This window comes from Anastrepha obliqua, chromosome 5 (assembly GCF_027943255.1).
Source record: "Anastrepha obliqua isolate idAnaObli1 chromosome 5, idAnaObli1_1.0, whole genome shotgun sequence".
Taxonomy (NCBI): Eukaryota; Metazoa; Arthropoda; class Insecta; order Diptera; family Tephritidae; genus Anastrepha; species Anastrepha obliqua.
Genome location: NC_072896.1, coordinates 106,011,258 through 106,038,450, shown reverse-complemented (window position 1 = coordinate 106,038,450; position 27,193 = coordinate 106,011,258). Strand labels below are relative to the sequence as shown.

Genomic DNA, 27,193 nt, shown 5'->3' with positions numbered 1-27,193 from the left:
TATACTGTATCTCTTTTCAAGTACGACTCTTGATGGCATGGAGTCAAGGGGCATGGAGAGAATCGTTGGATCGATGTCCATGCCTTCTCTGTGTTCCAATGCCGGACAAGGGCCGTACCAGTTCCCACTGTGTTTCAGTCTGCAGATGGCCTTCAAGGCCTCTCCTTGGATGAAAGCATCAAGTGGTGGTAAACCAATCCGAGCATCTAGTGCTGGGCCTGAAGTAGTCGAAAAAGCTCCGGTCCAACAGATGCCCACAGTGCGTTGTAGTCTGGATAAGGTCCTCCTGACTCCCACTACAGAGAGTCTACTCATCCAGACCACTGATGCATAGGTGATAATGGGTCTTATCATAGCCGTGTAGATCCATAGGACCTTGCTAGGAGAGAGACCCCACGTTTTCCCAAAGACACCTTTGCACTGCCAGAAAGCTGTCAGTGCTTTGGATGTCTTTGTTTCAACGTGTGATTTCCATAGGAGCTTACTATCGAGGATTACTCCAAGATATTTAATTTCCTTGGATAGGTGGATTGTGACTCCTTTTAGCTTAGGCAGAACGAGTCTATCAAGCTTCCTCTTTCTGGTAAAGAGGACAATACCAGTCTTGGCGGGATTTGCCGATAGCCCATTCGCACAGTACCAAGTGTCAATCCGATCCAGAGTTTTCTGCACTTTCCTGCAGATGTTCATAAGCGAAGGGCCTGTTACCAAACAAGCAACATCGTCCGCATATGCTTGTGCGTAGACTCCCGAATCGTTTAAGGTGGTGAGTAGAGGATCGATTACCATGCACCAGAGCAATGGAGGCAGCACACCGCCTTGGGGGTAGCCTCTATTAACCCCAGATGACACCAGCAGATCTTCCTCTGCTCGCACCGAAACGATTCTTTGGGCCAGCATCGAACGAATCCAATTTACTAGCACCCGGTCTACGCCGTGCCTACTAGCAGAGTTACAAATACTATCAAAAGTGGCATTATCAAACGCCCCCTCTATGTCTAGAATTTGCGCCCCTACTAACTGAACTTTTCTTAATGACATTAACTAAACCAATATATTTCTCTTTGTTGCAACAACAATTCACATTGTGACTCTCACTAAGAGTTTCTTAGCTCATTTTTGCAATTATATTATTAATTAAGCTACCTTCGAAAAGAACAGATTATACTTATATTTCTGTATTATTATTTCCTTTTCCTTTTATTTTGTATAAAGCCTTCATTTTTAGATACATTTTTTTTGTCCAATCTAGAGTCCATATACATATATTTATACATAAATTTTTATTACAAAAAACAAACAAAAAATGGACTGAAAATTTCTGATCAAATAGACTTGATAGCCTTTCCTCTTGCGAACGTATCAAGATGAACAAACAGATATTAATTAAATTTAAATTCAAATTCAACAATCATCATTAAAAGTCTATTTTGGTTAATAATTGCAAGTCTGTTCTAAAACTCATCGTAGTTGTGAAGAGTCACATCTGAAAGTCTAACATGCAGGCATACATGTGTCATAATATACATACTTAAATAATTTTGTATCGTATTTACGTGCATGAAAATTTACAATAACATTTTACGAAGTCATCTTGCTGCCGCTTAGTGATACAAACGAATGATTTCGCAATGCTTACGCATAGGTTTTTAACATTTGAATGTCCTAGACGGCAGGTCATCGCCTCCTCTGCACTACACTTCGCCCCTTTTTTCGTCAGTCATTTCAGAGATCCTCCTAGGGGAATCCTCACTGCTCAAAAACAAACCAGACTTCATTTTCCACCAAGAGCCGAATGGAGGAAAGGGAAGGTGATTGATAGATTCGATATTGAAATCCACACTGACGGTTCTAAGATAAACTGTGGTGTGGGAACTGGCTTCTATTAGGCGCTCAACTTATCCAAACCAATTAAATTTTTTGACTATGCCAACGTGTTCCAAGCAGAACTGTTAGCAATGATAGAAGTATGCAAATCACTAAAACACTACAGAGGAATTAGTGTACGAGTAGCCATCTTTTCAGGCAGTTAAGCAGCTATCAAGACCTGAGACTCAGATTCCATTTCATCCAAACTAATTTTACAGCGTAGAGAGGAACTAGAATTGCTTTGTCATTGCCTTCAAATCACTCTGATATGGGTTTCCGGTCAGAGGGAAATATAGAGTAATAAGATAGCAGATTAACTAGCCAAAAGATATTCCGCACTAGACATAACCGCTGCGGTGGCGGTTACTACCCTATTCAGCACAATAAAAACGTTCATTGTTTCGCACTACTCTGCTTTAGTCGATAGAAGGAGGAGGCAATTAACTACATGCACTACAACAAAAAAAAACATGGCCGTCATAAGGCAGTCAGAGGACAAATTACCTGTTACGATGCTTTCGCCCAAACAGTTCACAATTCACTGCATCCCTTACAGGTCACTAGAAGGTAGAGGAACGTGCAGCCAGACTTAATTTTCCTCTCCATCCCATCTGCAGAAGCTGTCAGGCGGAGCGGGTGGAAGAAAGTCTTTTCCACTATTAATACGAATGTCCAGGTCTAGTTAGAGCAAGAATTCGCTCTTTCGGTAAGCCTTACATAGAGGAAATTAATGAAATCTCAGACATAGAGATAAAAAGTTTGCTGTTGTACTTGGATCTCACGAAATGGATCTGACTCAAACGAAAAAAAAATAAAAAATATACAAATAAACAAAAAAAGACATCACACGAGAACAGTGGTAGTAAAATGACGCTAGTCGCTAATGAGGACTATTTCAGTGGAAATACTCAACCACTTCAACAACAAGAGCAACGTGGGGATTTTAATCTCTCTCTCACTACTGCAGTGTTACCTAGTTTTGGATATAAAAACGCACTAAAATGCCCATTCAAAGAAAATAACCCAACAAATTTTTATCACTTAAAGAACTTTGTATGCGTGACAAATTGTCTTTAAAATGTGCGTTTTTTTAAATAAATGTGTTATGCTTATGTACAATTTAATTTATGAGGTTTTTTTGTTAAGCGAGACTCTTTTATTAAGGGAACGACTTTTTTGCTATATTTGAAGTTATGTAACTAGATAAGGTACTCTTTTTGTAAAAATGTCAGTATGGTTTCTTTAGTATTTTCTGGTATTTTCTTGTTTATTTTTACAATGAATACATCTCTTGATGCCCTATGTCCCACTAAGGATTGATGGCCGGAAGAAACGATTACACCTTTATGGTTTTAATTCGCATTCAATAAATTCAAAGGCTTTTTAAATTGTGTAAAAAGGTTTTCAATCTTAAGAAGAGTTGAGAGAGGGGTATTTAATATTTTTGCATAACCTTAAATGGAGCCAAAAATTAAATTCGCACTTTCAAATTATCAAATTTTATAAGAGTAAAAAAATTTTCATTAGCACTAAAATCTTCTCAGAGTGACCTTTTTTAACCTTTTTTGTTTAATAATATAGTTTGTTTTTTAACTTAAAGTTTCGGTAGCCTTAAATTAAAAAAAAGAAACAAACACGAAACTTAAAAATGTTTGCATTTTGGGTATAAAAAAGCACTAAATTTATTGCGAAGAGCAAATGGTTGGCAATACTGCACAACTCAGCAAACGTGACGTCACGTACGCTCTGATGGGCGCAATCTTCTTTCTATCATTCTTGGCTGTTCGGCTTTCATCAAGACTTAGATGGTCGGATAATACTAAGAAGGGGCAAAATACTTTTTCTTTTACTTGACAAACTGCCAAGACTAAAAAAAAAACTGGGAAGCTTGCAGAGCTGTCTCTCCCTATCCTTTATATCCTCTCTCTTGGTCTTAAATGCAATGGACATTATTGGAAAATTTCCCATTATCCAGAATTCCACTACCTTCCAAGTGTATAACATAATGGGTTACTCTATTATTGGGAATGAAAAAGTCAGAACTTTCAAAGATAATTTCTAATATTCGACAGCCAAATATTTATTTATAAGTAAGTATCTCAAATAGTAATCGAACCAACCAAATAGTACGTAGCGTAATCGCGCGTGTGTTATGTTGTAATTTCCTTGAACTTGTTGCTCAACCACTACATGCGCACAGAAATAAATAAAAGGTAAAAACAAAAAATTAAATAAAATTGCAATACAGAAATAAACAAATGAAAAAGTTGCTCGGCGCACAACATAAACCAAAATGTGAATGTAAACAAAACCCGGCACATAAACACACACACACCTACACACAAACTCAATAAAAACGCGAACTGAAGCGCGACGAATTGCGACGGCATAAAATGACTGTTGCAACTGAGACGGGGAGCTAAATTGAATGGCTAAAAGAAAAACACTAAAAGTTGATTGCATATAAACCGAGGTACAGGTGCACTGTGGCGGACGACGTGAGAGGAATACATAAGGCGATTTGTCTACTAATTATGGGCAAGCCAGCTCCAAAATGAAAAATGCCAGATAGGTTTCAGTTACAAAAACAGAGACAACGCATTTTTTGTTTGTTTCTCGAAAGATTACAAGTACATATTTTTTAACTGAGATAATTAGGTGAAAATTAATATATAGAAAAAAGCATTGCTTTTCAACTAAATCCATGCTAATTATAAACGAGTATATGTATGTACGAAGTGTGAGTGCTAAATAACGTGACTAATGCCAGAAAGCTTTTCACTTGCTTATCACATTCAATATAGGGCGTTTTCCAAAACGTATGTATGTGATGCCTTGGTTGCTTTTTGTTGCGTATCGAGAACATCAACGCTACTTTTAGGAACACGATACATCGTTAAAGATTTCAGGGTTGCGTTTAGGAACATGACACTTTGTTCGAACACAAGGCAATAGGCGTTTTGGAAAACGCTCATACTCTTCCTCTCTTTCGCTACAACGCTCCATGAAAATCTTCCATTATTCGAAACAGTACACAACTCCTTTAGGACGTCTGTCTATTCCTCTTTCGCGTACTTCGACTTTCAAAATTCACCTTAGAAAACGATAGAGCGAATGGCCTAAAACTGGGAAACTGTACTTGCCTAGAAATCTGTCGACAGACAATACGAAATAAACCGATGCGTGGCCTCGCTTTATTGTTAGGCTTAACATATTTCTGTCGGTACAAAAACACACAACTCTTAACATGAGCAAGGGCTGTTGTGGCTATACTCATGCTTATACCGTTTACAGAATTTAAAGATACTGCATTCGAAAGAGAAAGATTCACGTTGATTAGCTGACAGTCGCTGGCTTTTAGGGGAAGTGTAGTTCTCCTATTAAACAGTAATGTCCGCCAAATTTATGAACGAATGTTGAAAGTGTATAAGGACTTTTGCCATCAATTAGTGCATAAGAGAGATGGGTTGTTGAATTTAAACGTAGTCGTACAATCTTTGAAGACTATCGACGTTAAGGTTGTCCAAAAACAGCAACAACAACAGCAAAATAAAAAATAAATATAGGATATCGCATTGGATAATCGTCGAGTGACTGAAAGAAATTTTGTAGAAGCCCTAGCCATCTCATTGGGCAGTGTAAGCACTATTTTGACTGTAGCATTGAGAGCTTTTTCGAAAGGCTAAAGCGGATTATCTGCGTCGATTCATCGCTATGCATATGACTTGGGTCTATCACCATTATCCTAATTCAAATCAAGAGGCTAAGGAGTGGTGTGAACCTGGTTCTCCGGCGCCGAAACGAGTTCGTGTCCAGAAATCGGCCAATAAGATGTTAGCATTAGTTTTTTGAGATGCGAAAGGAAATTTGTTTGTGGACTACTTGCCAACTGGTAAAACAATAAGTTCTGAATATGATTGTAACTTTTTAGACCAGCTGAAAGAAAAAAGTCGTAGAAAAAAAATTTTGTTTTCATCAGGTCAAAGCGGCGTGTCACAAGAGCATTTTAGTAATGGCAAAAATCCATGAATTGAAGTTCGAATTGTTGCAGCATCAACCGCATACACCAAATTCGGCTCCTAGCTACTTCCATCTGTAGACCATCTCCAGACCTAAAAAAATACATGCGTACATGGAAGCGTATTTTGCAGCCCTTCCAGATTCTTACTTCAGTGATGGAATTCACAAATTGGAATCTGGTTGGAAGAAGTGATTGATGTATTGATTTTTCTTATCGAACCGCAAAATTTATTGAACAACCTATTATGTACATATGAAAGCCGGCTAGCCTTATTACTAAAACAGTCGGCTAATTCCTTTTTACGCTACTAATCACGTTAATCCAAAACTAAATTCCCCAAACGATTTTTTTAAATGCGGGAAAACCAATGTATCATAGATACTTTAGTGAAACCAAAAAGTATAAAACACTGACGATAATGGAGAGTTAAGGTTCTGGTGTACAATTAGTATTGAGTTTCCTAGATTAGGTTAAAAATGGTCGCTCAAAGAGTAGACGAAGAAATCAGTCATTATTTGTGATACCTTTGCGAAGGAAGTAAAGTGGAGGAAGACCAATAGGAAGGTTGGAGAGAGAGAGGATGAGGGGTGGGGGGTTGAGTATAGTTGAGTATATGTCGATTACGAACAATTTCTGAGTTGCGGTTGTTTTAACCGCTGTAGGCTACTAATGAAATTCATCAGATTTTTAGTATCAGGACCTGCTATAGCAGATGCCTAAATCTTAGCCCCACAAGAGCAGAACAGCTAAGAAGGAGGTGCTGAGATGATTCCACCTCATCCTCCACAAAGCCAATGCAAAAAGGACTCGAGGTGATTCCAAGTCTTACAGCATGCATACCTGGCAGTCAATGTCCTGTGACAACACCTACGAAGTTCGAAAGCTGAAATTTTGTCAACCTCAAAAGATCCTTGAACGTTCCCGATACACGCGAGACCAGAAGAATTTCGCGACCTTACAAGTTTGTGACGGAGTTTGAATTTCCTACATCTGCTAATTTTTAAATGGCTTGAAATGCAAAATTTGTTTTGTGACTAAAATTCTATGAAATATTCTTGACTTCAAAGCTGTCTTGAGCTACATATGGGCATTTTCACAAAAAGGTCAACCACGAGTGCAAAACTCAAACTGTTCCTGAAAACTTTTTGTTGATGAATAATAAATCTCAAATGTGTTTGCTTTATAAATATAAAAGAATTTTTCTTTTCTTTTAATTTTGAGCCGAAATATACAAAGAATATACAAAATTTACAAAAATCTAACTCTCTTGACCAAATATACCAACTTTTTTCCATGTAATGTTCCCTTATACAAAGCAATACTATGATGTTTTTATAATTTAAAAATCTTCTACTGATAGTTACATAATGTTTAACAAGCAGAGAAACTTAGTGGAGATCGAATAACGGTAGTTTTTTTTTATTACTTCTGCTTATATTCGTATGTCGCGTCCGTTACCGAAAAATAGCATTTATTGTTCTCATTAGTGCAAAAAGTGTTGAAGTATAAATTGCTTTCAGACTTTAAGCAAATAACTTATTTCACTTAAGAAAAGTAGCCATTGACTCTCGACAAAAACGATTAATAAAATTTATTGGTGTTTGAAATTCGTCGCGTCCGTTACCATAAGCAAACGATGGAAAAAGCAATAAAAAAGTTGAGCGTGCGTTACCTAAAAACCTGAACAGAAAAATAGCTATTCTCAAATCTTTATGCAATAAATATCTTAGGCCAACAGAAACGATGGATGAAAATACTGCCAAGTCATCAAAAAGCCTGATGCGTGAAAAATTAATTGAAAAATCTTTTTGCAAGATGGAATCAGTGTTCAAGCTCCTGGGAGAAAGGATACAATGCTAATCAATGGGAAAGTAGTCTCAAAACGTTTTATGCTTCTGTCCTTAACAGAAGCATATCAACTCTTCAAAGCCGAATATACCGAGGAAAAAGTCTGCAAAACTATTTTTATTCGTTCTAAACCAACTTACATTCAGTTAATCAATAATTTACGACACAATATGTGTATCTGTAAGTACCATGCAAATTTTATTTTTATACTAGAAGGCTGTGCAAAGATTATACCCCTGATTCCTGCCAAAGCTGATTTATTTCTTACATCAGTTTGCTGCGACGTTATGAATGAAAAGTGCTTGGTTAATACTTGTTACAGCTGTGTACGCGATATTAAAGACGATCTAGTTCCAATACAGTTTATTAATCAATGCGATACGCAAATCAAATGAAAACAGTGGAGAAAAGAAGACGATCGCATAACTTTACACTACACTATTGGCCCTTTAAGCGACTTAATTCATGATGTAGAGATTCTATTTCCAGCTTTTAAAATGCATTGTTTTATTAAATGTCACCAACAAAATTACTTTGAAATTAAAAAGAAAAATTTAGCAGCTAATGAAATTGTTATGCAAGTTGATTTTGCTGAAAATTATCACTTGACATGCCAAAACGAAATTCAAGGTGCCCACTTTAGTTATAACCAAGTAACAGTGTTTACGTGCGTTGCTTGGGTCCTATGCTGTTATCAGTGATAGATTGACTCACAGTAAATTCGACGTTTACTGCTTTATTTCCAAAATTATCAATATCTTACAAAACCAGAACAAAGGAGTTACCAGAATTTATATTTTCTCTGATGGAAGCACTTCCCTATTCAAAAATAAATTTATTCTTTCTAGTATTCCAAGACTTGCAGCTGAAATTCATTGCGGAATCTTAGAGTGGAATTTTTTCGCCACTTCACATGGCAAAGGTGCTGTAGACGGAATAGGTGCCGTAGTTAAACGAAAAGTCTGGCAAATCATTAAAGCAAGAAATATCATTCTCGGTGATGCCTTATGCTTCTATGAATGTGCTAAGAAAAACATTGATGGAGTTAAAATTTTGTATATCTCTGGAACACAAATTGATAGTTTTTCTAATCAACTGTCAGAGTTATGGCAAAATGTTCCAAATATCAAAGGAGTTAAAAGTATGCATTGGTTTTCATATTTCGACAGTAAATGTATTGAAGTTGCTCGGACGGCCTATTCATTAAAGAAAATAATTAAAATAGACCATCCTAAAAACTAATAACTTTCTTCTTAATTTTTTAAGTCGTTTTTACTGTAATACTACTTGAGTTTTTATTTTCAACAAAATTGAAGTGTTATAATGAAAAAAATTCTATTTTCTAGCTCATGGAAAATTTTGTCGCGTCCGCTATGTCGCGTCCGTATTTCTTCTATGCTCAATTAAAAAAAACGAAGAGAAAATTATCATATTTCATAAACCTACGAATAACAGTCATCTGTTCGCATTTATTAACATATATATTGTATATATATAAAAATCCTTAATTTGCTGAATTTTGTATATTTCTGAATGCGCCTCAAAAAAACTTCTATTTTTTGTCGCGTCCGTATCACTTTATAATTGCTTATAACTACGTACTTATTTGTAAAAGATCTTTCCCGTATATATTAAAATCTAGCACTCCGTCAGCCCTTTAAAACAATATCAATATATATAAACTTTTACTTTGTCTTCATTGTTTTGGACGCACTTAAAAACGTACAAATCTCGCGTCCGTTACCGTGAAAATGCCCATATGTAAGTATATCAGTAGTAGTTTAAAATTCCATCTCATTCTATAAATAAAACTCTATTCTCTTTATAGATGAACTCCGGATGCACTGATGCCGCTAAAACGGATCTAACAATCATCATTCGGAAAGAGCAAAAAACCATCGGACTCTCCATCAACGGGATAACATCAGAACGTGCGCCACAAAAATCAGATTATTCATTATTTTTTTATTAAAATAAATCACTTAAAATAAGGCACTTTAGAAAGAGCCGCACGTGTTGGCATCCTACCAAAATATTTTCAGAAATTTTGCCTAAAATATCTACAAGACACTATCATATTTGCACTATTTATTGCATATTTTAGAATAGATGGTCTTAATGCCACACTCCTTATATCAAATTTAAAACAAAATCTTTACAATTTCTCGCAGTACAAATATTTCTCTAGGCCACTGTGTTTCGAACGGTCAGCGATATTCAATTCCCACAGTGCACAACAATACAGATAAAAATGAAAATGGAAAAGGGTTTTTCTTTTCACTTTGAACTTTAAACTTTAATAAAAAATTTGCAATCATTAAAAAAATTATTTTCAAATAGTCGATCACGCTAATTATTTTTAATTATTTATTGCTATCCTGCAGTTATTTTTTAAATTATCTTTACTTTGCGTATTTCCACTATTCATAAAATATTCTCTCGCATGATACGTACATACATACATACATATGTATCCATGTATATTATTTTGTTGAGTATATATTTATAAAATAAACATTTGTATGCATTTCTTTCGATGCTCTCAGTCGTAAATTCGCAATACAAAATTTTTATATCTTTAGAATTATTCAAAATTAAAATATCAATACTTTTTCATAAACTTGCAATTACCCTCATTCTTGCAACTTACACGTTTGTTCTGCATATTTTTGTTTGGCTTATCACCATTTTTATGTAACTATATTAATTTTATTATTATTTTCAAAAAGAAATAAAAAACTATTATTAACGGACAATGGTTAATGGATAATGGTGCAACTGATAGAGAAATTATCGACACGCGCGTTGCAATGGTCGCTGCCACACTGGATCGCTTAAGGAAACTACTAAAGTACTGAATAACTAAAATTTTGCATAGTATTGATGCATAAAACCAAGTACATTTGTATCTACAGTAGCCTCCTGATAAAAGTTTGCCTTAACGGTGACGTTATGTTCTTTTACTCCCAGTTCGCTGTAAGTGCGAAAGTTCTTATTCAAAAATGCATATTTGTATAATAAACTTTATTTACAAATATTTCTCCAAGCTTGAGTAGTTTTAACTCATTCATAACAGAAAATCACGTTTAATAAGGCAAGTAGCTTCGAACATAAAAAAAGTACCAACATTTTAAAGAGATAAGCTCATATTTTATGGCCACTTTTGTCGGAGACAAAATAACTAGGAAGAACTTTTGCAAGCAACTGATAAACTGCTCTCTGTTCATTCAAGTAAAGGAACTTGTCATTGGTAATTTCAAACAAAATCTCAATGCCATGGTTACAGTTAAAACATAGCCGACTTGTTTCAAAATACGGAAAATGAAGTCCGAACCGCGTTTATCGAGTTTAACAACAAAATAATATCTAACGTGAGAATTAAGTTTTCGCGCTTATCGAGAAAATACTGCATTTGCGTAATAGGTAAAAATCACAGCAGTGCGACGTATAGAACCTTGACAGGTTTAGGCCGTGCTTTAAAGTTGGGCGTCTTAACTTTGCTTAGCGTTTTCACCGATATTGCTGTGTTCGAGGTGCCTCAATTTGAGGATGCATTATCAGAAAACTAAAAGACAAAATATCCCTACGCTTCAATTTTTCATTTAATTTTTGAAATGTAGAAGTTACAAATATGTTTTTATCAAAATTCTTCTAGAATTATTATTTTATTTTAATGATTATTAATTTATTATTATTTTTTTATTATATTTAATATTATTTAGTGTTATTATTTACATTAATACATTTACATATTATCATTATTTATTATTCATTATTTTTATCTATTATTTTTATTTACTATTTAGTATTTATTATTGCTGTTAATACAATACTTTTGAATATTGAGAGATCAAAATATTTCCAAATTCGGTTTCAGAACTGTTTTAATCTCGGCAAACAAAACTTGTACAAGTAGATAAAATTAAATCAGTTGTTGCCTCAATCTTCACCTCTCTCATGCCCTTGAAGTTGGAACCGAATCTATAGACTAGCGCCCAATATGCCACGTACAAGCACTTTCGATTACGGCTACACAGCTGCATTTATCTGACGACAATCGTGCAGTGAGCGACAAGACCTCTGCCTTTCCAAATGATATCAATTCTGTTGCTCTTTTTATAATGCGAATCAAATTGTTGTAGCTATAACATGTTTATGTGTGAGTGTATTTTGCGACTTTTTCTATTGCTATGGGTGTATTCTTTTTCTGTTGCCTTTCCCAATTTTTTGAGTAGTTCCATGGCAGTAGGTCTCTTGCAATTTTTTGTTGTTGCTTATTTCACTTAAAGAGTCAATTGAAGGCGACTACTCACTGTAACTTACACTCTAATGCGCTCATCTATATAAGTATAAACAAATGCCACAATCAAAGGACTAGATTGCTCATTATATTTACTTGTGTGTAGGTGTACATGTACATATTTTCAAATATAAATACTTAAGGAAAATATTAGGAGAAAGAGCGGGCATATTTCTACTACATATCTCCCCGGCAAGGAAAAACTATACTAATGAATTCAGAGTGCAGGTGGTGGGGTGCAATTGGCATCTAATGAGGCATCCCCATGCGAAATGCATTAAAACAACAATTTCCTCTTGAATTTTATCTTAGATCGTAAATGAATGCAAATAACTATATTTTTATTTATTATAGATACCCCTGGATACAAGCTGGAGGAACCCCATGTATGTATGTACAACGTACATATATCTTTTGCGTATTACAGGGGGCATTCAGAATGAGCAATTGTGCGTCCAAGTGAATACCCATTGGCCAAGATTTTTAGGTTTTTATACTTTCTTAGTACTCGTAAAACGTCTTGTGTATTTAAGCAATAAAAGATCGATTTATTATTTTGCTGTATGTATTCTAGGCGGCCGCCGTAGCCGAATGAGTTGGTGCGTGATTGCCATTCGGAATTCACAGAGAGGTCGTTGGTTCTCGGTGAAAGCAAAATTAATAAAAACATTTTTTTAATAGCGGTCGCCCCTCGGCAGGCAATGGCAAACCTCCGAGTGTATTTCTGCCATGAAAAAGCTACTCATAAAAATATCTGCCGTTCGGAGTCGGCTTGAAACTGTAGGTCCCTCCATTTGTGGAACAACATCAAGACGCACACCATAAATAGGAGGAGGAGCTCGGCCAAACACCTAACAGAAGTGTACGCGCCTATTATTTATTTTTATTTTTATTCTGTGTATTAATAGCTGATCATAATTCTTGAAAGCAAAATTATATCATCTCGATTCTAATATATCTAAATATATTGAAAAATGCATCAAAAATGCAAAAGCGAGTATTTATTTTATCTGAGTCAATAGAACGAGTCGGCGTTAAGTCTTCTGTAAGAATTTTTTTGCTGCACGATATACATGTGCACTTACAGTTGCCATAACTTTTCCGGGTATTTTCTTTTTAAATTTGTACCCTTTTGGATATAGTTAGAATTGTTGCAGGGAATGTCCATATATGTACATACATACACGCATACATGCATACATTTTTTATCTACTTACGTAAGTGTGTAAATGCACGTGGCCAATAAAATATGCGCATGCATATGCATTAATTGATGACCTCATACATGGTGCATATACACAAATGTAATTGCAAATGCATATATATAAGTATATACATATACAGGGTGGCGCACGAATCGTGCTACAAAAACAAAACGTAATAACTTTTTTTCTGTGTGAGTAATCGGCTTTTTTTTATTTTGCAGATTAGTATTTAGATTTACAAAAAATGGAGGCTTGGGATACCGAAAAGAGGATTTGGATAGTGCAGCGGTACCATGCTTTGCAGTCCATCATTTCCGTCCAAAGGGAATTTAGGCGGGAGTTTGGCGGCACTCCCCCGTGCAGATGGACCATTATGAGGCTGGTGAACATGTTTGCTGAATCTGGAAGCATCGCACGCAGACCGTACCATCGAGATCCCCATGTTCGGGTCGAAGCCACAATCGCGGCTGTAGCATCGTCAATTCAGGCAAATCCAAGAGTTTCGACTCGTAACTTGTCGGCGCAAATTGGAGTTAGCAGACGGTCATTGCAGCGGATAGTTCATGATGACTTAAACTTGTTTCCGTACAAAGTTCAAATCACAAGCAAATTAAACCCTCTGGATTTGCCTATTCGCCTGGAATTTTGCCAAAAAATTATTGAAATGGCCGAAGAAGACAACAACTTCATAAATTGCTTGTTTATGTCTGATGAGGCCCATTTTGATCTAAACGGCAATGTAAACAAGCAAAATTGCCGCACATGGAGTCAATCAAATCCGCAAATACTCCATGAGATGGAACTGCACCCAGAACGAGTCACAGTGTGGTGCGCAGTTTCATCAAGGTGCATTGTCGGGCCATACTTCTTCGAAGAAAACGGTGTAACAGCGACTGTAAATGGGGACCGTTATTTAAACATGTTGAAGGAGTTTTTTTATCCAGAACTGCGGCGAAGACGTATCCCTTTTAACAGCATTTGGTTCCAGCAAGATGGAGCAACTGCACATATAGCCAGACCGGTTATGGAGGAGCTCCAACGAAAATTTAGAAATAAATTGATATCCAGAAATTCCACTTTCCGCTGGCCCCCAAGGTCACCTGACCTCACTGCACCAGATTTTTTTCTATGGGGTTATCTCAAACAAGAGGTGTATAAAGCAAAACCAAGTAATTTGACTGAATTGAAGCAGTCCATCACAACAATAATTGAGGCGATCCCGACTTCAACCCTTCAGTGCGCAATGAACAATTTTCTCATCAGGTGTCGCATATGCGTGAATGAGCATGGAGGTCATTTACGTTCTATTATTTTCAAAATTAATTAGTTACATAAAATAAAATTGAATTATCTATACAATAAAAAAACAAAAAGTTAAATACATTGATTAGAAAAAAAGTTACTACGTTTTGTTTTTGTCGCACGATTCGTGCGCCACCCTGTACATGCATGTATATATATTCCCTACGTGCAAAATACTATTGCCGCACACTAATGCTCTCATTACGAGAGGGTTTTAAAAGTTCAATAATAAATCGAAAAAGTACAGTTTTATAATATACTATAAAAAGTATTCCACGAATTTTGAATACATATGCAACGCTAAGTCCCTCAACGGTTGAAGAAGTTTTTGCAAGAGCAAACGGCTCTCCCTGTTTTGTTTCAATCAGTCACTTACTCTGGACTATAAATACTGCTGCACACAGTTATTTCGGACGTTTGAGCTTTATTTGTAAGGACCAAAACTAAATTTAGCAGGAAAATGTTTTATTTTTTATTTGCAACCTCTTCAGGTCCTAGTAAAAGGCCAAAAGAATCGCAACTCGTGAAATTTCAAATCTTCACGAGAGGAGAGTAAACAGTTTCTGTAAAAGTGTTTGTAATATTATATAAAGTTAAATTGAGTTCCATAAAGAAGAAGACTTTCTTGAAAATCAGTTTGCTGAAGTTTTATAGAGTTTCTATTTTGACTAAGGAAATAAAAGATAAATTTCTTTCGCAGAAATTTTTTCATTTTGCTAGTGGTATTATCACGAATTCTGCCTATTTATTGTATTAACTTTTTTCAGATAAAGAAGCACAAACTCAATTAATATACCACAACGACTATAAAATAGCGACACAACTCAAATCAGTCGTCCTTAAGAACATTGACACAACTGAAAATATGTACATATGTAGTCCTTGGTTGATAGTGCGCAAGCGACGCGATGAACACAAAATCTAACATAACGATACTTTTCCAGTTAAGGAAGATAGTGGTGAAAAGATAGAATAGATGATAGAAATTCTTGGGTAGTGAGAGCTGCGTGCTTTGAGTTAGTTTTATTGGAAAAATGGATATAGAAAAATTTTGAATTGGGACTCTTTTGTATTTACTGTGCGATATGTTTACCGAAGGTCTGTGGAAGTGAATAGGGTTGCCTTCACCTTCCAGATTTTTAAATAATTTCAAGATAGCGATATTAAATTTTCAGGCGAAGATCAAATCTCTGAATCACTCACTAATTGCCTGCCTCCTTTCCATCCCTCTTTAATTGCGTCAAATAAGTGTTCTGCACATTCTCAGCCATATGCTTTCTTCCCATGCTTTTGTAATATTACCAGGATATTGCAGAGCATTCCATACGTACTTTCTCATATCAATATTTAACTACGAACCTACTTATCAATTTCTCTTTTTCTCTCGCCATATTGGTTATAAGGTCAAGGTTAGCGCCACTCACTAAATACGCATACGCACGTACATACGAGTATGTATGTATGTATATGTGTACCATAACTACTTATGTGCGTAAACATACATACATACCTACGACTATTCGCTTTTAACCCTTAATAAGAAAGTCATAAGAAGCCAAAACAAAAACCACTGCGTAATTATATTCGTATGCAAATAAAAAAATTTACTACTACAACCTAAATGCAAAGTCGGAATAGGGGGTAAAAAAATTGGTTTTGCTCATGGACCCAAAATACAATGATTTCAGACAATTCGGTTCTGGTAAAATGGACGTCGAAGATGAGTGCCGCTTTGATGATTTATAAATGGTCTTTCATAAGACGCGCCTAGAAGACGGCTCTTAACAGTTATATCTGTAAAATGACATCATTTAAATGTCCACCATGAGCACATCCACAAATAAAATTCACCAAACAGTCTATTCATGAATGCCTAATTGTTGAGCAATTGCCCTACACTAAAAAAATTCTTAACAGAACGTCCAGTTTTTGGTCCGCCAATCCTTTTTCTATGTTCAAAAGAATAAGTTTCTTGAAATTATTTCACGAACCTTTTAATGGTCGACTCATTCGGACGATTATTTCCACCAAAAAAATCACTGATCTTGCGAAATAATATTCTTAAGGATCGACCACTTTCATAAAAAAGCTTCAATAATCTTAACGCGTTTAATCCATTGTGTAAATTGTATATCTGTCCACTTGACAAATGTCAAAGATGGCATAAAAACAGGTACCGTCTAGGAATTATTCACTACTGACATCTAGGCGTCACTTTTCAAAGAATCTTACGTTTAAATATTGCATTACAACTTCAATCTATACAATTCTACTCTACACATTTCAGGAAAGTATTATGTTGGTTAAATATGAAAAAAAAAATCCTAAATAAATAATTAATCCACGCTTAGAGTAATCTCATATTCTCATTGAAAATTGGCTATTTTTGGGATGAGAATATGTACATATGAATTATATCAAAAACTAATGCCCGGAAGATGCCACTCTGCCTTCTCATCCAGAGACTCAGAGCTCAGGAGATCAGTGCTAAAGGCCCGTTTCCATACAACTTTGACGTTGCCTTTGCGTAGGTATCTCTTCGACAGCAGACTATGAACGCATCATTTATATGAAGACGTTGACATAGCCAAAGTTGAGGAACGCCAATTCTAAAACGAAGTGTAAAATGGGCAACTGTCATCTATTCGCGTGCGTCGACAATCATCAGTTAAACACAAATAAAATTATTTCAAAAATTTTGAACCCAAGATACTCCTACATTAAAATAAGTACAAATTCAGCAAATGCGTTATTGTAATTAATAAATTTTACTAAAATTATTATGCACAGTTCACCCATTTCTAAGCTTAAATCTTCCACTGGCGAAGCATTCATTGTAGCAACCACTCGAGTTTCGCGCGTTGCGGCAAAGCGAAGCGAACGGCCTTAGGCACGCACCTGCGGACTTCCAATTTTCCTTAACGGGTATCTTTTATAAATATGTTTACGTACATACAGTTAGCATATTTGCACAATGTGACTTTGTGTTTGGTTAAAAAAGGTAACTGTTGAGAGACTATAGAAAGTAGTCCATACGGCAGTAGCGCTACTCTGATCTTAGACTGAGAGTACCAGTCAATTTGAATTACAAAAGTTCGTTATTTTAGCGCCTTCAATCTATTTCTCTCCCACAGTTCATCTAAAATTACGTTACGGCAAATTCATTATATTCTGTCATAAGGCCTTCGAATAGATCAATTAAGGGTTAAATGATTATAATAATAAAAATAGCGGCGCATGAAATGAAAACTGTCGTAGAGGAGAGATGAGTAACAATGCAGCCGGAATGCAAGTCATTCACCATGACAGCTACAACACTTTTTTAGTATACGTAGGTTTTCGGTTAATGTGCATTTATATTAGCATTCATATGTAATATGCACAGTAGGGTGATCGATTTGTTTGCCTTTTTACTTACTTAAAATGCGGAAAATAATCTTTTAGAGAAAAATGATTTTCATTTGATTTACAATAAGTGGTAACATAGTTTTAAGCCGCCTCTAAACTTCAAATCGGCTTTATGAGAATTTTTTTTTTTTTTTTTTTGATGACAAATAAGAGCAGTGTATTTTTCTATTGCCTGCCGAAGGACGAGCGCTGCTAGAAAAAAAAATGTTTCATCAATTTGATATTTTATGTACCCGGTGGCAGCCGCCGTAAAGTGAAAAAGTGAATCAGAAGCATTCTGGTTATGCACACTTTTCGGGCATTAATAAGGAAGCGATTATAGACCTATAATTTTTCTGAGAATGAGAAGTCAGCGAGTATTGAGCAGAACGAAAACAAATTAGTGCTGACTTTGAACAGAGATATTCTTGCTGCTGAGGCCTTCTGGTGATCTGATGAAAAACTTATGTACCAATTTCTGATTACAACCGTTCTTCAACAGTTTCATTTTTTTTCTATTCGTTTTTTTTTATAATTCATCGGATGGATAAACACTTTCATGTGCCATGAAACGGACTTTTTCCGTATTTAAAGAAGAAGTTAGAAAAGTACAAAAAGGTGCTTAAAATGTTTAATGCACAAAACTCCCTACATTTGAGTGTTTCGATAACCGTTAATAACACAAAAAATTAAAAAAAAAAATTTTTAATGTTTAGGTAGCTCTATTGCTATGCTAGATATGGTTACTATATAAGTATTTATACCAGTTGCTTTTCCTATTTGCCACTTGCTAATGCGTGGCGAAAAGAAGTGGCCTATTATTGCTATTTTGAAACTATTTCAGGCAAGGTAAAAAATTGTTGAAAAACACTTAATGTACAGCTTTTTGCAATTGTGTTTTTTTTAGAAAATTGTGTATATATTTTTTAACCTGCATATAAAGTAAAATTTTATCAAAACTTGCAAGAAAACGGCGAAAAAATTAAAGAAATTTCTTCCAACATTTTTAAATCGTAAAAATATAAAATATAAAGAAATTTCTTCCAATTTTTTTAATTTCACGTCCCATAACTTCTGGCAGAAGGGAAGGCGAAAGTTTACGAAGCATTTTTTGAAAAGCCCAGACTATTAGCTATCATTAGAGATAAATATAACCTTCTTAAATTAAAATAATACCACGGCAAGTAAAGAGTGTTAAGAAAAAAGTACCTAAAATTACAAAATTCGCCCTAAACTCAAAACGAAGCATTTCCCCTTTTGCTCCCATACGGTTTCTTGCTCCTGTCACCATCCCCTATCTTCCCACAAAAAGCGATGCACCCTGTTCTTGATTCTTTTAAATTTCACCCGGCCCCAGAGAACTTTTTTTGCAAACATTATACATAGGTAGGTAATGGGTTAAATTGAGTCGACCAACCTAATATGAATGTGCATGCTAAAGTATGTTTGTGTATGTGTGTGTGTACATGTAATATCAAGCTATTAAGTGAAAATTTGCAACAAGTGCTCGAATTCACAGGTGTACAATATTTACAAAAACGTCTTTATAAATATTTAGTTAGATGTTTTTGTAGTTGAAATCAGTGAATGCAGAACATCCTGTACAATTTCATATACTGCATATGTACATATCTATGTACGTAAATATGTAAACTGATGATACTGTTACGCATAATTATACACTTTTATGCATCTGTTTGTACGTACATACATACATACATATGCGCCATATATAATATTTATAGATAATATGCACTTCAGCTCGAACAAGCAGAAATGCTTGTCTTCTGACTTAATGTTTAATTAGTAATTGTAGTAAGCAGGGCCTGTGTAGAAAATTAATAATTATTTTTGTCAATGTTGGTTAATCAACAGCTTTGTGAGAAGATCAGCAGATGTATCGTATTTACACACATCAGTATAAGTACATGTGCATCTACAGTCTGTCTAATAGAAGCGTGACTGCCATAACTTAGAAACTATTTGACCAAATCGATTCTAACAAACTGCATTGTATGGGCTTATAATATTTAGTATACACAATTTATACCATAAAATTTATAGTCACTACCAGTAAAGTGGAGTGCGAAATGAAAAATCGTATTTTAAGTGTTTAAGGAAATTCATTAAAATCTGTAAATTTATTCAACTTTTAATTAAAAATTTTGTATAATTCATAGGTTAACAATTTAAATATTGCAGTTGTGTTTAACGTAACACCCGATCATTACTCAGAACCCAATATGCTCTTTTAATAAAAATAAAAAATGTCCGTGAAGCTTAGCTTCCATTTGCTCACAATTGGCAATTGAATTAATTGAACCGTTACAGAAATGAATTGCGTGAGAGCGTAACAGTTTTGACAGCGAAGGGGTAGAGCGAAGAACGGCAGTGCTCTGCTACGTCGAAGCGATAAAAGGCCGCGGTATACAATATTTTTAACGGCAGCGCAACGCCACCTACAATGACTGCGAATCATACTTTGTGGGATGGTTGAAGTGCCAGTCTGGCACTCCTCAAGTATCACTGAAGCGCCGTTTTGATACAATTATGAGACCTCCAATAGGAAGATATCAACAGCCAGCCAGAACTTTTGATATAATGCAGAAGATTCATGGGATTTATGTAGGTTGGCGCACTGCCCCAAGCTGTCAAATAAAGGAGCACCCAGGCACCTTAATCGTCTAGCTGTCAAATCCGGACATTTATACAGAAAGAGCTCAACAATCTGCTTCTCTGAAAGGTCCTCACAATTTCTGCAATGGGGGCTAAGTAGCCCTAGCTTTTCTGCGTATGTGCCGATCGTCCGGTGACCGATAAACACAGCTACGAGTTTGGAAATTGAATGGCGAGGAGTCCCCAAGACTTTCTGAGTCCTTCGTATATTGTACTGGGGCCAAAGGGTTTTCGAAATAGCGCATGAAGAAATGCAGCTCCATTTTTTCTGCGTTTTCCTGAGAAGTAATTTGAGCAGTTCCCCTTTAACAACTATATGGGGGGGGTATCGATGACCGGGTAGGAGGTCTCTGAGGCCAATTCAGTCCCCTTTCTGGCAAGCTCATCAGCAATTTCATTTTCCTTTATGTTCCTATGTCCTGGAACTCAGATCAGAGAAATGTTACTTGCACACTCAGGAGATTTGATTTCCTTCTTACAGGAGTTTGGTTCTGCGCCATGGCGTCTTCAGTGCCTTGATCGCGGCTTGACTATCAAAGAAAATGTTAATATCTTCCTCGCTCCCGCGCTCCCTAAGCATTTTGCATGCCTGCAGGATCGCAAAGACTTCTGCTTGAAAAACACTAGCAGTATTCGGCAGTTTATATGCTCCGACTCCGATTCCATCTTGGAGCCGTCGGTGAAGACAGAGGTGCAAGCTTCGGTGCAGATTTTCTCCTCGATCCAATCCTTCCTATCTGGAAAGATTGCCATAGCATGAGCCTCAAACTCTAGTTTGCGGATAGAGAGATCTGTTCGAAGTTCGGAGAAATGCAGTATTAACTGCCCGAAAATGTGAAGGTAACCAACTCCAAATTAGCCAAATTTCCTTGATAACTCTTTGATCGTTCATATTTGTTTTCCTTTGAGTTTTTGCCTAACTATTGCCTCAACATTTTCAATAGGTTTGACATCAGGCGACTGTGAAGGTCAATCCAAATTCGTTACGTAGGATCAATGCCTTCTTGTAAATCCCAAGATTTGCTAATTCTTCCAAACATCAATAATGTTTTTTTGTAAATCTTATTCATCGAAACTCTATTCAAATTGGCGGTAAAAGGAAGTAAACGGCCAAATAATTTTTCGAAGAAGCAGCCCTACATGAATCTTAACTAGAATCATCGATTATCAGCAGAACACCAAAATCGATGTATGCAACCATCCGTCCGAAAGGAAGATTCATCCGTGAATATCGCGTTGCTCCAATTCCGTTCTAAATTTGCCTTAGCCCATGCAAGTCTTTTTTCAATGTGTGATACTGGGAACAGCGGTCTTCTACCCGTAAACGTCTTCATTCATACCTTTGGATACATTAATACAACTTTTCCTTGAAACTACATTACTTCAGCTTCACGCAACGTTAAGGTTTTTTTTTTTTTGCGTCTTCCGGGGAACGTTTTTAGCTTCGGTATACTATTGCACTCATATGCCGGCCACGCTTTTATTAGGCAGACTGTATATATATATGGGCATGTACAATATAAAGTACACATCCATCTCTAATTACGAGCAAATATATGAAGCGATAATTATTGAATAATTGCAAAGTAAAATATTTTGTGAGAATTTATTACGTAGAAATAAATATTATATAAAGCAGAAAATCAAGTAGATTTGTAAGGAAAACTTGAACTACTCGGAAAAATTTCTGGTTGAGACAAAGTGCTACGTATTTATATATGTGTAAGTAAAGGGTGTTTTTTTGGAGGTTAGGTTTTGAAGTTGGCAGTACTTTTTTCGTAGATGGTCTTTTTGACAGCTGTCACTTGATTTACGCTCAGTTTGGTTTGCCATTTCATAATGAATAGAATTACACCTGAACAACGTTTGCAAATCGTGCAAATTTGGGCCCAAAACAAAATGGCCACCGATCCCGATTTTCACAAGAAAATTTTGTTCAGCGTTGAAGCTCACTTTTGGTTGAATGGGTATGTCAATAAGCAAAATTGTCGCATTTGGAGTGAACATAATCCACAAGCCATTGCTGAGACGCCGTTACATCCTCAAAAAGTCACTGTTTGGTGTGCTCTACGGGCAGAGGGAATCATTGGTCCATATTTCTTTAAAAATGAAGCCGGCCATAATGTTACAGTCAATGGAGAGCGCTATAGAGCCATGATTAATGACCTTTTCGTACCTGAATTGGACGATGTTGATGTAGACGATCTTTAGTTCCAACAAGACGACGCTACATGCCATACAGCCAACGCAACAATCGATTTATTGAAGGAAACTTTTGGTGAGCGCATTATCTCGCGCCGTGGACCTGTGGCGTGACCTCCAAGATCGTGCGATATAACACCGCTGGACTATTTCTTGTGGCGCTATGTGAAGTCGCTTTTCTACGCAGATAAGCCCGAGACGATTGACGTCTTGGAAGAGAATATTCGGCGCGTTATTGCTGACATACGGTCCCAATTGCTGCAAAATGTGGTCGAAAATTGGGCCTCTTGGCTGGAATTTATTCGAGTCAGCCGCGGCGGCCACTTGCCCGAAATCATTTTTAAAACATAATGGCAAACCCTTATCTTTATGATAAAGCTAAATTCTTGGTCATAACATTAAATTATATACGTTTTATTTCATCTTGAAAACCTAACCTCTAAAAAAAACACCCTTTACATATCTCGAACCTATACGCCAAAGCTGGGCGCCCTGGCAACTAAAAATAAAAAATAAATAAATAATTGGCGCGTTGTTTGGCCGAGTTCGATTTTGTTCCACAAGTAAATAAATAAATAAATGGAGGGACCTACACTTTGAACGTTTCCGAAAGTGAGATTTTTTATGAGGAGCTTTTTCAAGGCAAAAATACACTCGAAGGAGGTTTGCCATTGCCAAACATTTTAAACGCTCGAATAATTGTCCACTTTAAAGTTTGTTACTCATTAAAAATTAAATAAAATTAATTAAGACGAAGTAAATAAAGAACAACTCGTGCGACTCACCTGTATACCAGCCTTAAAAAATGCTGAAACTAAAAAAGGATTTTTACTTCAACCTTTCCGTAATTTCGGAACTAACAAATTTTTCTTTGACAGGCAGCTGAGAAAACGAAAATAGTTAAAGGGCACTTTAAAGTTATGATTAGTTTATCGGCTCCGCTAATTAGTTGAAACAATCTAAACCTTTTTTTTTTGTTGTTGGAGAAAACCAAATATTAATGGCATTCCTTGAAAAATTAAATCAAATTTGAAAAAAGTCGAGCCAAGAACCAACGAGAGATTTGGTATCTCCTAAAACACTCAGGCTAAAACGCCTACTGTATTTAAAGCTCTGGAAAGTAAAAAGGATAGATAGTCAAGGAGGAAAGGAGAGAAGTAACAAAAAGAAAGTGATAGGATAGAATAGAGACAGAGACAGAGGTAGCTAGACCTTGGAGAATTTCTTTAGCAGATTCTTTAGCAAATCTGAAAATATCCTCCAGTTTGAGAGAACAAATATTACGCATTCTCATGACGTCGGAGTCCAAAATTCGTAGCATTTCTCTAGCAAATGGAGCACACTTACAAAGAAAATGCTCAGTGCTATCCGCCTCCTCTAAGCAATACAGGCAAATCGGGTTCTTAATTCATTCAATGCTGGTCACAGGCTGACCCCACCTTTAATGAATGCGCCTTGACTTTGACGATGTAAAAGCCAAAAGCAAAACACAAATTTTGTGTTGGTGCTACTGCTATCACCATGAAAACCAGTTGGTTTGTTCCGCATTCGGTAAAATGAAGGCTATTCCATCTATTCTACGCTAGACGAACAATATGAAACGATAACTTCGGATAGGTACCGATTGTAACCGATGCACTTGAACTGAGCAATTAGAGAAAAACGTTAAGTAGCCGATAAAAGTGTTTTCTAATTGCGGTCGCTCCTCAGCAGGCATTGGCAAACCTCCGAGTGTATTTCTGCCATGAAAAAGCTCCTCATGACAAACCATTTGCCGTTCGGAGTCGGCTTAAAACTGGACCTACAGTTGCGGAACAACATCAAGATGCACACCACAAATAGGAGGAAGAGCTCGAACAAACACCTAACGGAAATGTATGATTATTATTATTATTTTTTTTTTTTTTAAATCCCAGGCAAGGCACGATGGAGTGATATTCCAGCATGAAAATGTTGTGCTTGTATTTGAAAACACTCAAATGAAAGGTCTTAGACCAGCCGTAGTATCCATCAGACAGAGAAATTTAACCGTTCTTTTAATGAAATTGAAATTTGACTCTTTTTATGGATTACCTCAAAACCCAGGTAGGAATTCGAAAAGGAATCCAAAAATTTCCTGAATTATAGACGAAAGTAGTGACTAGCGATAAGCAACCATCTTCCCACTGCTCGCGCAGTTGATGCACGGGCATCAGCTGTCTGTTAGTTGGCTAAATGATAGTCCAGAGTATTGTTTCCAAGCCCGCGGAAACATTTTGCCGAGAGTAAACGCGAAAAAAGAAAATCAGTAATGGAGTTCAAACGTAATAGTGTGATTTTATTATATCTAGTTGGAAAATCATGACCGGCGATTGCTGCTGAGCTCGAGCACCTTAAAGTAAATAAAGTTTTTGTTTATCACACCATTACTCGTTACAATGTCTCTGGTAGCATCGCGAAACGTCATAGAGGTGGTCATCAAAAGACTGCAACGCCACTTGAAATGGTCCAAGTGAAGAAGTGACTTGAGCGAAATTCCCGTCGAAGTGCCAATCACATGGCGAAAGAACTGAAAATATCTGACCGTAGCATCCGCCGCATACTGAAAAATGATTTCAAAGTCAAGCCTTATAAGATCCAAAAGGCGTATGATCTCACACCAAAGCAGCAACAAGCCAGACTTGAGAGAACGAAGGAGTTGCTTCGCTTGGCCGAAAGCGGTCAATTTCCGAAAATTGTGTTTTCTGACGAGAAAATTTCTCTAATTCGGCCATTTCTAAACTCACAAAACGATAGGGTTTATTTGACCGACCGTTCATACGAGAATTTGAGTCATCGATTGACCACCAGGAGGCAGTATCCGCCACTAGTTATGGTTTGAGCCGCTATAACCGCAGCTGGGCGCTCTAGCATCGATTTCATCGAGCCTGTAGTCAAGGTATATGCGAAATATCACCAAGTATTCTGGAGGTTGCTTTGAAGCCAAGGGCAGACAAACATTTTGGTGGCAGGCCATGGACGTTTTAACAGGACTCGGGACCGTCTCACAAAGCTCGAGTGCACCATGTCTGGCTAAAAAACAACGTTCCGAACGTCCACACAATGGCTGTCAAATTCGACGCGAATCCAACTAATTACTCTCTTTGGGCCATTTTGGGTGCAAGGTCCGAACTAAAAAATTCACCACTCTCGCGGCGCTGAAAAAAGCCCTTGTCCGCGAGTGGGCTAAAACACCTGCGAGTCACATTCGGACAGCTTGCGATTCGTTTCTGGACCGTCTCAAGGACATAGTCAAGGCAAAAGGTGGCCATATTTTTTTTATTTTTCTTTATTTTTTATTTTATTTATAATTTTGTATTATTTTCACACATTTTTTACTTTGAATTGACTTAAAGTAATTTTCCAAACTAAATTTATGGATTTTTTAATTGGTTACACTTCGAGTGCCGGAGCCTGTAACTGAATTGCATAAATTTATGTAAATTTAAATAAATGTAAATTAAAAAAAATGTAAATTTTACAAACGAAAGTGTTTTCGTTTTTTATTTATGCTCCCAAAAACATAAAAAGCTCTGCAATCTTAATTTGGACGGTTAAACTGAGCTACTTCTCCGATTATTTGTGCAAATCTGGGTTTTATCTCAAAACTTTTAGGTCACCTCCGAAGGACATATGCATTTTTTGAAAAGTATTTTCATGATTTGCAAGCACTCCAAGATTCCCAAAAGGCGTGTGCGACACATATTCGAAAAAAGTTGTGCACTAATTTACTTATTTTCTTCGCAGAACAATAAAAAATTTCCACAAAAATTAATAATTCAGTGTGCTTACATTAAAATTTCGGCGCCTTATCAAATTTGCAGATCCTTTCCCTTCTTTGCTTTATACTTATGTATGACACACCAATCATGAACTGCAGGATACTTTACATTTCATTACATTTAAAAAATCGCACAATTTTTCAATCAAGTCAGAAGAACACTGGAAAATTGGTACAGAAGATAGAAATTACTTCCGAATTCTCGAACTATAGTAGTTAATAATTCCGCGTTATTCCAATGGCGTTAGCCGACTGACTTCTAAGATTTTTAGTTAACCGCTAAAAAAGCAAAATGCCAGAGAACAACAAGCTGAATACTATACCTAAGACACAGCAGCTAGCCATCAACGCCGCGACAGTTCGGCTTACAATTATTTGATTGTAGAAAATGAGTAGCGCAAAAACAACAAAGCAATTTGTGTAGTTATGAATACCAACAACACGATAAATATAATATATGTATGTATATAGTAAATATGTAGTTATGAATATTTGTGCATGCGAATAATTCGCTTAACAATCAACTGGCAGCCGAGATTTAAGTTCAGGAATCCCCAGTCAGAGATTGCGAGCACAGACTCTCC

The 27,193-nt window shown here is 36.3% G+C and overlaps 1 protein-coding gene across 2 annotated transcripts in view; it reads right to left on the bottom strand.

Moving 5' to 3' along the window:
- LOC129247053 (ATP-binding cassette sub-family G member 1) overlaps positions 1-26,873 on the bottom strand; it is a 107,670-nt gene extending 80,797 nt beyond the window's left edge. Inside the window, exon 1 of one of the 2 annotated variants that reach the window (XM_054885927.1) lies at positions 26,621-26,873. The gene's annotated coding sequence lies outside the window, so the exon portion shown is untranslated. Of the gene's footprint in view, positions 1-10,388; positions 10,498-26,620 lie in introns of those variants that run through there. The other variant, XM_054885930.1, reaches the window with a different exon arrangement.
- Between the last annotated feature and the right edge of the window lie 320 nt (positions 26,874-27,193).